Here is an 11,521-nt window from a genome sequence, read left to right as displayed (position 1 = left end):
AAAAAGAAAAAAAAAGGGTGACTATCTCTTAATGTGCTGTTTGTTTGTTTTTATTTTAATTTAAAGACTTCTTCGGTGGTAAAATGGAAGGAAATGTGCGCTGGAGAGGTGATGGTGAAAAAGGACCCTGGAAGGACAAAAAGTGATAAGGTGAATGTAAGTAGAAGGAACTTGACTGTTCAACCGTTTTGCTGTATTTATAGATCCCTTATGCTTGGTCTGGAGAATAAGACTTATGAAGAGCAGCGGAGAGAAATTGGGTTGTTTAGCCTGGAGAAGAGGACGCTGAAGGGAGACCACATCGCTCTCTACAACTCCCTGGAAGGAGGCTGCAATGAGATTAGTGTCGGCCTCTTCTCCCAATTAACAGATGACAGGACAAGAGGAAATGACCTCAAGTTGCACCGGGGGCAGGTTAGACTGGGTATTAGGGAAAATTTTGCAGGAAGAGTGGTGAAGTCCTGGCAGAGTCTGTCCTGGACAGTGGTGGACTCTCCATCCCTGGAGGGGTTAAAAAGACATGTAGATGTGGCACTTTGGGACATGGTTTAACAGGCACGGTGGAGTTGGACTGGATCAGTTTGGAGGTCCTTTCCACCCTCAATGATTCTGTGATTCTATTCTATGATTCCAAGTAGAATTCAATTACCTGTGGAGCCTTTCCACAGCTGATGTCTCTGAAGGGCTTCACTCCTGCTGTTAAAGAAGACAATCCAATAGTTAGAAATAGGGGAGAAGTTTTTTTTGCTGTAACAGTGCTGTAACAGTTATTTTTTTCTTCTTCCCCAGTCTTGAAGTGCCACGACATCACGGTGAAACCTCTGAGGAAAGATGGATGATTGCAAAGGAGGACGACTGCAAGCGTGTGCCAGAGAAATGGAAGATTGCGAGTGCTGGAGTCTACAAGTGTTCAGGAGGTAAAAGCAGAAGATCCTGCCATGGTGGACCACAGACGCAGCATCTTGATTCGTGACATTTGGTTCCAGGTACGATGCAACCTATTTTCCCTGATATTGCTGTCTACCAAATGAAGAGTGTTGAGGAGTTTTTAAGGCGTGTGCAGCAGCATGATAGAGTCAGGCACAAGTGAAACCACTCTCAACTCACCATTTGATCTAGCTGGAGGAACAGAGACTCACTTTCTGTCTCCTGACTGCACTGTGAAAAGTTTTAAACTCCTTCATGTATAGCTCTGAATTTATCTAGTGGAATCCTCCAAATTAACAGATGTGTTCATTATGGGTGTATCTTACTTAACTGCTATTATCAATTCCTTATATCTATGGCATCATCCAGGAATTCTAACGTGTGCTATTCTACTGAATTTTCCCTTACACTGGAGACAGAACCAGCTTACCCCAGCAGCGCACTGGCAGGTTCAGAGTGACCTTCCAGAGGGCCTAAGCATGACCCACTTTGGCTGCTCAGGCACTGTCACAAAGTCCCTTGCCATTTCCCACCTGCTGTAAATGACACCAGAGATAGAGCTGAGACAACAGTTTACTAGGAAGCATAATTACGGGGCCATTTTTCTTCATTAAATTAATGTTAAACCTAATCTATTATAGAGGTTCCATTCAAGGAACAGATGGTAAATATAAGGTGATAGTGATACAGATTAAACCACATTGGCCACAGCTGACGCCTTTATACGCAGCATAAAACCAGTGGGCGCCAAGTGTTGCTTATGCTTAAATCATGGAAAACAAAATCCTTTCTCAGATTTGTTCTTAAATTTGTTCAGAGGCAAAGACCTTGAATGAAGCTACAGGGTAAAGGGATCCCAAGGTCTCCAGCTGTGAAACTTCAAAAATCCACTCTATGAAATGTTTCAAAGACTTTATTTCTGTCTTTACTGAGTTTTGATATCAAACAAACAAATTGCTTGAGCAGGGAAGCCAAGTGGTTAGATCACAAGAGTTGAAACCGGGGTGTTTGGGCTTTGCCACTTTTAAGAACAGTAGAGTGATTTTTTGTTTGCCCAGGAGAAAAAAACCCAAATGAACTGGCTTGCACATGATAAAGCACAAACTGCTGTGTGAACCAACATATTCCTTACGTGTTCTAAACACAGCCTGGAGAGAAATCCTTTCTTCTTCACCCTGCCCATACCTGCTGATTAGCCAATTCTCATGGTACCATAGCCTCCATAGGTGTAAGATCAACCAAATCTCTTTTGCCTGCGTGACTGTTGCTCTCCCATGGGGCTGGATGGGCTGGTAAGGATCGAGTCCCTGGGTCTGGGGCATAGAACCATAGATTCATTTGGCTGGAAAAGACCCTTGAGATCATAGAGTCCAACCATACCTGTCCACTATCAAACTAGATCCCTGAGCACTTCATCCACCCAGCTTTTAAATACTTCCAGAGATGGAGACTCCACCACCTCCCTGGGCAGCCTCTGCCAGGGCCTGAGAACCCTTTCAGTGAAGAAATTTTTCTTGATATCCAATCTAAACCTCTCCCGGCGCAACTTGAGGCCATTTCCCCTCACCCTATCACTCGTTATTTGGGATACCAGCACCTGCCTCACCACAACCTCCTTTCAGGTATTTGTAGAGAGTGATGAGTCCAGATCTAAGCATTTTCCTCCCCCATGCCCTGTTTTTGCTCTCTCCTCTTGCTTCTCCAGTTTGTGAAAGCCCTACTTGGTATTTTTTATAACCCATTTTTCTTCGGTGGGTTTTTTTAGATGTAACATTGCATTGTTACAGATAATAAATTCTTTCCCTTCCTCAGCAGCCTCCGGCACATACAATACTGGCCAGCAGCTTGAACAAACACCATCCCTTCCTACCAAACATATTGGGTGCTCCCTGATCCAAGCCACCCTTACTCTTTACTCAAGGGACTCTTGATCAGGGAGTGCAGGGATAGGATGAGGGGAATGGCTTTAATCCAAAAGAAGGGGGATTGAGATGGGATCTTGTGAAAAAATGTTTTGCTGTGAGGGTGGGGAGGCCCTGGCCCAGGGTGCCCAGAGCAGTGGTGGCTGCCCCATCCCTGGAGTGGTTCCAGGCCAGGTTGGATGGGGCTTGGAGCCCCTGAGCCAGTGGGAGGTGTCCCTGCTCATGGGAGGGGAGTTGGAATTGGATGATCTTTAAAGTCCCTTCCAACTCAAACCATTCTACTTTGCAGTACACTGGTTTCTTTTAAATAGGACTTCTACAGGAGGTATTTGTTCTATAGTAATTTTTAATCCACAAGTTCTCCCCCAGCATTGTGCTCATTTTATGCATTCAGGCTATCCTGCAGATAGAGTGCCGGCCAAGAGCAGGAGAAGCATCACGACCAGTGGTGTCTGAAGTAGCCATATGCTGTTGCACCCAAGGAGTGAGCAGCACAGGGAAAGGCTGCACCCTTCGATGCGTTCTCTGTTCCGGTGAGTTTTGTTGACTCAGAAGCACGTGCATGATGGTTCTGTGGCGGGTCCACAAGTCAACGCAGAGACAAATTGCCTTCCCCAGTCAGCTCCCCAAATTAAAACCTGAGGCTGGCAGTACATCAAGTTCCAGATTTAAGCAAATTCCTAATGGCAGGTGTACAATGGAATTTAGGTCAGGCAGGCAAGAGAGATCAACAGCAGAGCCACAGGCTCTAATTCTAACTAATCAATGGGCCAGCCAGGGCTTTAGTCCTGACAATTGGAGTGGCAAACTGAGAATAATTACATGTTTGGAAAAACATCCCCTTGGGCGTTCACAGTCAGCCCAGATCACTGAAAATGATTGTGATAAAAAGCATAATGAAATAACCAGGTCGACCGGTAGCAGCCAGAACATCTATTGCAATAGTCATAACCCAGGCTCTGCAGAGAGATTTTGGGGGAAGACTACGATATGATACGTGGAATAGTTCAAAGTGGAATCTTTTGATTTAAGCTAAAGTGCAGTTAAGTTTTGTCTAAGCAGTTGTGGGTTTTGAAAGTTAGACAGAATGTCCCTCTGATACCATGTTTTCTTTAAAATGGTGGTTTTTCAGACACTGTTCTTTCTTTGAAAGTGATAGCGTCTTGTGTGAAGTGTGATCTGCGTTGAACAGATGTCCCTTCTTCTGTAATCGCCTCTGTTTGGAGTTTTTGTCTTATCTGGAAAGGCAAGGTCAAGCAGAGAGCTGGAGCCAGCTCCAAATTAGCAAGAGTTTTAACTGCTGCCAAGTTTCATAACATTAAAATTAGAATATTAGAATAGAATACGCATAAGATTTCTGGGACAATTGATACATATGCACGTAAGTGGGAAATCTGTTCTGTAACAGCCTTTGTCTCGTTGCACATGATCGATGGAGAGCACTCCCTTGTGCTGCCCAGGCCTGATAAAGGACAGTTGCTTTCTAAAATGAGTCTTAGAGAATTTGATTTGCTGGCGTTTTCAGTATCAAGTAGAGGATCAGTCAAGAGCTGTTGCGTGGGAAATCAGTCAAAAATTGGTGTGTATTTAGCTATTTGGGAAACTAGACAATTTGAAAGAATCCTATATAAGAAAAAAGAACAATCTAACACTTTAGATTTAGCAGTGCACTCAGATAAATGTCTTAATTTCCATGACTGATGTCAAATATGTAAAAGTGCTTTGGGAAGTTGCTGTTTATTTCGGGCAGGTGTTCAGCGATACCTGCGCAGGGCCACGAGGGGGTCTGCAGAAATCCAAAGCACATAAATTCAACACCCTCGGGGTTAAGAAGTAGGGTGTAATGTAAATTATTCATAGCTGGAAATTAGTAATTAGTCATGCAATGACAGAGGAGACAGGAAGCCCAGACAAAGTGCTCATTAAGAGGTTCTGGGCCATTTTTCAGGCAGGCTGCAAAGTGATAACTGGAGTTGTCGGCCAAGGAAAAGCCCACTGCAGAGCCAATTAAGAAGAGGTTATCTTGCAAGGAGTAGATTGTGAGTCAGAGTGTCTTATAGTCGTGCGAATAAAGCTGTGTTCTCCATGGACCCAGGCAGAGGTTAAAGGAAAAGAAGATGACGCTGCCCAAAGGTGAGCTGCCAAACTGCTCTTTGATGGACAGGGGGTCATCTGCTCCCTCAAAGATGTCCTTCAGTTAACGGGAGTCATCCAAGTCCGTGGGGTCACTCATGTAGGATCATGTGAAGCTCACAAATATACAGCACTGGGTTGTCACTGGTTATTATTCACTGTGAATTGGGGTTGGAGCCGTGTGGCCTCAGAACTTCCACGGCGAGCAGTTAACACTTATGGGGCCCAAAGGCCCTCTGGGGACCACAGATATCTGCTCCTGGAAAGGAAACAGAGTGAAAGAATTAACCTCAATAAAGGAAATGGAAAGGTACGAAGAGACAATAAATGTAATTTACAGTAATAAATATAATAAAGAGAGCTGCACAAAAAAAAAGCCAATTAATTTTACTACTAATCTTGTTTTAACATGCTTAGAGAAGTTTTATGATTTAACTTTTTTTAATTTTTTTTTGGGGGGAACTGCTGCGGTAAGGATTATGTGGCTTGAAATATGAAAACAGAAAAATGCAATGAAGCTAAAATTCTTCAATAAAATAAATAAATACTTGTAGAGAAAGAAATTCTTGACCCAAGAATTTGTAACTTTTGGGGCTAAACTTGGGAAAAAGAAACAACTTTGGAAAAATGGGTCTTAAAATTATTCCAGTGTTGCATTTTAACCTAAAAATGCACGTTAATTAAAAATAATAATAACATATAGCATATGCAAGCTTGTTTTTCAGCAGCTTAGTTTCATGGGTTCAATCTACACAACAGACTTAGAGCAGCATGGCTGGCAACTATTTCCTAGGGGACGCAGACCACCAGTTGAACCCTCCAACAAAAGATCCTAAAAGATCAGAGAACTGCATTTGAGGTTGTTTGGGTTTCTTTTCAGTAGAAAATAAGATTTTCCCGCTCTGATTTTAATCTGTGTGCATAATATTATCACAGGTTTGACCCATGGCTGTTATTATTTGTTCTGGGAGAAGCAGGAAAACTGAACAAGGGTTGGCAGAATGGTTCTTAGTGTAGAATTTAACAACTCTGTGTATTTGCTACCTGTGAATTCTCTGAGGGCTTACTCCATTTGTGCTTTTTTTTTTAGGGGGATATGCACGTCTACTCAGAGCCAGAAAGCATTTCAGTGATGTTGATCTACATTTATGTGTCAGAGAGATGGTGTTAACCATGAAATCATGGAATGGGTTGGGTTGGAAGGGACCTTAAAGCCCATCCAGTTCCAACCCCTGCCATGGGCAGGGACACCTCCCGCTGGCTCAGGGGCTCCAAGCCCCATCCAACCTGGCCTGGAACCCCTCCAGGGATGGGGCAGCCACAGCCATTGATGAGCTCTACTTCCTCAGCATTAATCTTGATCCACCCCTAGGAAAGCACAAGGCAAAGCACTCCACTCAACACCTGAGGGCATTTTTCTGCTATGGGACTTAATCAGGGGCTTGTGCTGTAATTCCTGTTTATTTTGTAGAAAGGCAAGCCATAAGGATCCTTTTTCTCACGCTGTGTATAGACTATCCTCATGTTATACAGAAGAAAACGAAATGTATACAAGGTTGAGGGCAACTACAGTGTACAAGGAAACTGTGATAAATCATGGCACGTATCTAGGTCAAGAAAGCTTTTCAATGGAGTGGAAACATGAGGGAAAGAACATTTAGGAGACGCAAATAATTACTGAGTGATTTTTTGGCATGTGGGTGCTCTCAGGACAGTCAGTCAAATAGCTTATTTGAACCAAAGTTGGCTGGGTTTTGCTGTACGAGGACCATTTTTACAGGCCAGAAGGAGGAAATGAGGAGATTACACTTAAATCAACAGAATCGGAAAAATGTAATAATACAGAATTCTGACAAATACTGTTTTAAAAGACATTCCCTTATTTTAAAACCCTTACCAAAGCTGCGTATAAACTCATAAGCCACCAGGCCTTTGAACAAGAGGCTCTGGGGTTTTGCTCTCAAAAAAGTGCTGACACAGTTGGGTCAATTTTTTTTCCATTAAGTTTAATGGTAGAATCTGCGTGTACATCCATGCATGGCTTGAAATGAGAAACGTCCAATTTGCAAAGTCCGATACCAGCCAGTGAATGAGATTAAGAAAATGAGAACTTAACATAGGGAAAAACTCCTGTTTTTCTCCCATAAAAATGAGTGATCACGCTGTCAGTAGCAAACGTGATGCTGTTCTAGTAGATGCTTGAACAACCGCATTGCATTTACTATGGCAACGTAATGCTGCTAGAACAGATATACAGTTCCTGACTTCATTTTCTTTGCTGTGTTTATTTTTTAAACAGAAAAGTCAACTGCAGATAGCAAAAAAAAGGAGAAATGGATGAGGAGAAAATAATTACCTGTGATTAGGCACCTCGTCTTAGCCATTTTCTACTTTTTTGTGTGTGAATGGACCCGATCACAAAATGCTGATGTGATTTTTAGTTACGCTAAAGGTTTGTGGATACAAAGAGCTAGAGCACTGATTCTTACCCCATCGTACCCTGTGCTTCGTGTTCTCCTGAAAACATGCAGGCCCATCTAAACAACCTGTGCGGACAATCCTGTTTGCCCTGCCGTGAGACGCACCTGACTAAGACATAAGCCCAAGTTACGGAAAACCTGGGTGGCCGCATTAGAGCTGTTATATTTCCTTGTGTTTGCATTAGTGCATCCACATTGTTTCCAAAGAAGATGGGGTTTATGGCTGGCTAGGCCAGAAGAGAGGCCAAACCAGGACTCTGTATCAATTTGTGTTGACTGACTTCTAACAGAACATATTGATGGAAGCTATTATTCTTGGTGCCACCAGTTCTACAGCCTTTGGATTCTTCACAACCTTTTGTTAACTTAAAATTGCCTTTATCCTATCCAAGACAGAACGCAATAGCAAGTTCTATAGCAAGTATTTAAGACACGCTGCTCTAAAGACAGGTGTTTACTTAGCTACTATAGAGCTAACAACTAAATAAACTTTAAGCCCAGCTTTAAACCTGGGTATATAATTATGATATTCAAAGTCCTCAGTAAGATGATCAAAATACCATTCAGTTGTGCAAATAATGGTCATGTGAAGTTCAAATGAGCCCTTGGGCAATTAGCTTCGCCGTATCTCTACCAAACGGCATGTGGTCAGGGGAACCATTATCTGCTTCGGCAACTCATCCTTTGTTTAATCTGTTTGTCCCTGAATGCAGCTATGCCGGTAGCACTCCTCACAATCTCCTACCAGAATCATAGTGAAAAGTAGGTACCATTCCCTGAGAATGCACAGCGATACCAAATCCAAAGCAGTTGGATGGTATGAAAGATAGGTTTGCTCCCGCTCTCACCGTCATCAGTGATGTCCCCACCTTCAGAGGTGCATATCACTGCCTCTGTGCAAATGCCTTGATGTGAAGGAGGTGAGCGCATCCACTTCAGGAACCACCAGCATGAGGTGGAGAGCCAATTTGAACCCCTATCACCTACCCACAGAAACCCAGGTAATAAGGAATTACACGGGAGGAGTTACTTTCACTACAAACCCGGGAGCAGATGAGATGAAAGTTAATCCTTCACTAGGGAGAATTAAAACACTAGATGACACCAAGAAAATGTTTGCTCCAGGAAAATACGGTGGGTGGGCCAACGGCTGAGCAGGGCCAAAATGAAAACCAAATATTTAAAAATAGCATCTGGAAATTACAACGATAAAGATAAAACAATTAAAACCAAACAATTTGCTCCAAGGTAGTGACAAAGGTGGAAAAGCCTTCATTCTATTGACTGTTCTCATCAGAACTATAAAATGCAAATGTGCACACATGTGTCTGCCACCTGCGGGGCCGTACGGGCAAGCACATTTTCACATCATGAATGATAAGAAAGCAATACAGTGGCAGCAGCAGCTCCCCATGTGCTCTGCCACGCAGGTGGTGTTTACAGATAAGCACCTTTCTGGAAGGAACACTTGAGGTCAAAATAATCCAGGGAGTTGTTTGAGCAAAGAGGCAAACGATATTAAAATAAATATGAGCTCACCGTAACCCTTCCTGCTCGGGCCATTGTGTTTATGGCAGAGTTCCCAAACGGAGCAGTTTCTCTTTGTAGTCGTGCGGTGCAGTTGCCACTTTTACAGCACAAGCGCACACCTCTGTTTTCACACTGGTAATCAATCTGCACGCCCTCGTTGCGGTCACAGGTCGTGTAGCAAAGGACCGAGCCTCCAGATCTGCTCTTTAATATTATTTTAAGGAATTGCATCACAGAGAAGCCGACTGAAAAAGCACCTTGGACAAGAAAAAAAATCCGGTCTGCTTAAAAGAAGTTAAAAATAATAAATCATAGAATCATAGAATGATTTGGATGGAAGGGACTTCAAAGCCCATCCAGTTCCAGCCCTTGTCACGGGCAGGGACACGTTGCACTGGATCAGGGGGCTCAAAGCCTCATCCAACCTGAACACCTCCAGGGATGGGGCAGCCCCGACTTAAGATGAAAGAAGTGACATTTAGATGAGAATTTATGAAGAAATTCTTTACTGGTTGGGAGGCCCTGGCCCAGGGTGCCCAGAGCAGTGGTGGCTGCCCCATCCCTGGAGGGGTTCCAGGCCAGGCTGGATGGGGCTTGGAGCCCCTGATCCAGTGGGAGGTGTCCCTGCCCATGACAGGGATGGGACTGGATGGGCTTTGAGGTCCTCTCTGACCCAAACCACTCTATGATATGAATCTATGAAACAAATCATACCGGCTAGAGAGCTGCCTCGGTGAAAGGCCTTTGACTCTGAATGTGTGATTTACTGCTAGTCCAGAGCTAGTTTAATGCGGTGGTACTGGAGGCTGCGCCCAGGTCCATTCCTAAAGATCAGAATCCAGTCCTTCTAATATCATTCTAATATTATTTTGAGCGTATTTTCTTCTGTTTGGTTCTGTGCAAAGCTACACTGATGTGTTGTCAGTCAGAAAGCATTCCTGGCTCTTACATCTTCTGCAATCCATCCACTTTCCCAAGTAATTATTTAGTTTTATTGTAGGTTTTGCTTTCTGAACCCAGCCCAGCCCTGTAGGCTGTGTCTCTCTCCAAGCTGTGTTCACAAAGCTCTCTGAGCAAAGAAGCCTTGCAGGAAAGATTCATCTGGGAAAAAACATTGCTTGTTTTGTGAATCCGATAGGAAAATGAAAAGGGAAACCCTAACACCTCCACTCTTTCATTGTTATTTTTAAAGAGATTAAATGCTTACTGCCAACTCTTTTCACTGTAATTGAGTACAAAGACCCGACTCAGCAAAATCTTGATATCAATAAGGAAATAACTTGTCTCCTAAAAATACAGGGGTAAGACCATTTTGGATATTTAAAAATACTTATTATAAAACATACATACATGGGAAAGATGTACAGTAAACGATAAGAAAGACCTTCGGGTCATCTTCTTACCGAAGCAAAAGCAGGATTGTGTGCGGCTGAGGGTCCCTTTTGGTAATCACGTTCGATTGCTCAGTACCAGGGAACATTCACTCATTTTCTGTTTGGAGGCAGCAGAGATAAGAAAAACCACACTGTCAGCTTTTTTTAGTGATGCTCTACCCTTAAAGCTGCTGTTTAACACACAGATGGAATAGAGTCTCCTGTTTCTTCCTAATAATAGCTATCATTCGTAGGGACTTATATTCCCTGGGGTATTTATCTACTACTCACATACACACGTTATATATATTATTAAAAACCATCTATGTGTATAAAAAGGACTATTTAAGACAGTGTTCGGCGTCTCTAGCGGGCTTTCTAAGGGCTGCATGCCATGCTTGGGACAGAGCACGTGGTGTGCTGCTTCAGGGATTTATTTCAACTTGCATGGCAATCTAGCATGAAATTATGATTTTTCAGGGCTCAGTGGCTGTTCCTGGCAGGAAATGAGTTTTGCGAATGCTAATGATATATGATTGGAGCCCAACAAACAGCTCTTTTCCCTTCAGTGCAGAAGAAGGTTCATCAGCTCTGTGGCAGCATTGTGTATCTCCTTGTTCCACACCACAGGTTTTGGAGTAAGTCCTGGTGCCCTCGGATGAGCCTTGGGACCAGCAATCTATAGAGCCTCCAGGGACAGGAACTGCCCCCTCCAAATCCCTCAGCGCAGCAGGGTTCCTGCTGCTTCCAGTGGCTTTGTCTTTGCAAGAACAAGGCCAATGAAGGCGTTGAGAGGGAAGGAGGGAGCAGCCAACCTGAGTTTTTGGTTCCTCTTTGTAGAAAGGCGTTACGTTAGTGAGCAGAGCTGCTGGAATTCTCTTCGCCTCCCCCCAGGAGTGCCGTCACAGACAGACAGGAGCATGCAGGAGGGATCCAGTGGTAGCGCTGCATGTCTGCAAGGTGCTGTGCTGCTCACCTGCGGCCAGGAGAAGACCGAGCTGCTGAGTCAAGCCTTGTGAGAGTGGTTCACAAAAGGTAGGAAGATCAGAAACTGGGGCGTCGCACTATAAGAAGGACAAGCATGTCAGGTAGCCTTCAGCACAGCCAGGTGAAGGTGGGTCTGTGCTCCACCTTGCGCTCCTTGTCCCTTGGGGCT

General features: G+C 43.8%; 1 long non-coding RNA gene across 1 annotated transcript; it reads right to left on the bottom strand.

Annotated features, from left to right (window-relative positions):
• Positions 1 to 5,102: 5,102 nt before the first annotated feature.
• On the bottom strand, positions 5,103 to 11,193 carry LOC128852666 (uncharacterized). The gene is made up of 3 exons (XR_008450637.1): positions 10,396 to 11,193; positions 9,002 to 9,249; positions 5,103 to 5,241 (listed from the first exon to the last, which is right to left on the bottom strand). It is a non-coding gene; the product is annotated as an uncharacterized LOC128852666 (long non-coding RNA).
• Between the last annotated feature and the right edge of the window lie 328 nt (positions 11,194 to 11,521).

Source organism: Cuculus canorus, chromosome 7 (assembly GCF_017976375.1).
Source record: "Cuculus canorus isolate bCucCan1 chromosome 7, bCucCan1.pri, whole genome shotgun sequence".
In the NCBI taxonomy this organism is placed as follows: domain Eukaryota; kingdom Metazoa; phylum Chordata; class Aves; order Cuculiformes; family Cuculidae; genus Cuculus; species Cuculus canorus.
This window is presented reverse-complemented; position numbering and strand designations above follow the sequence as displayed.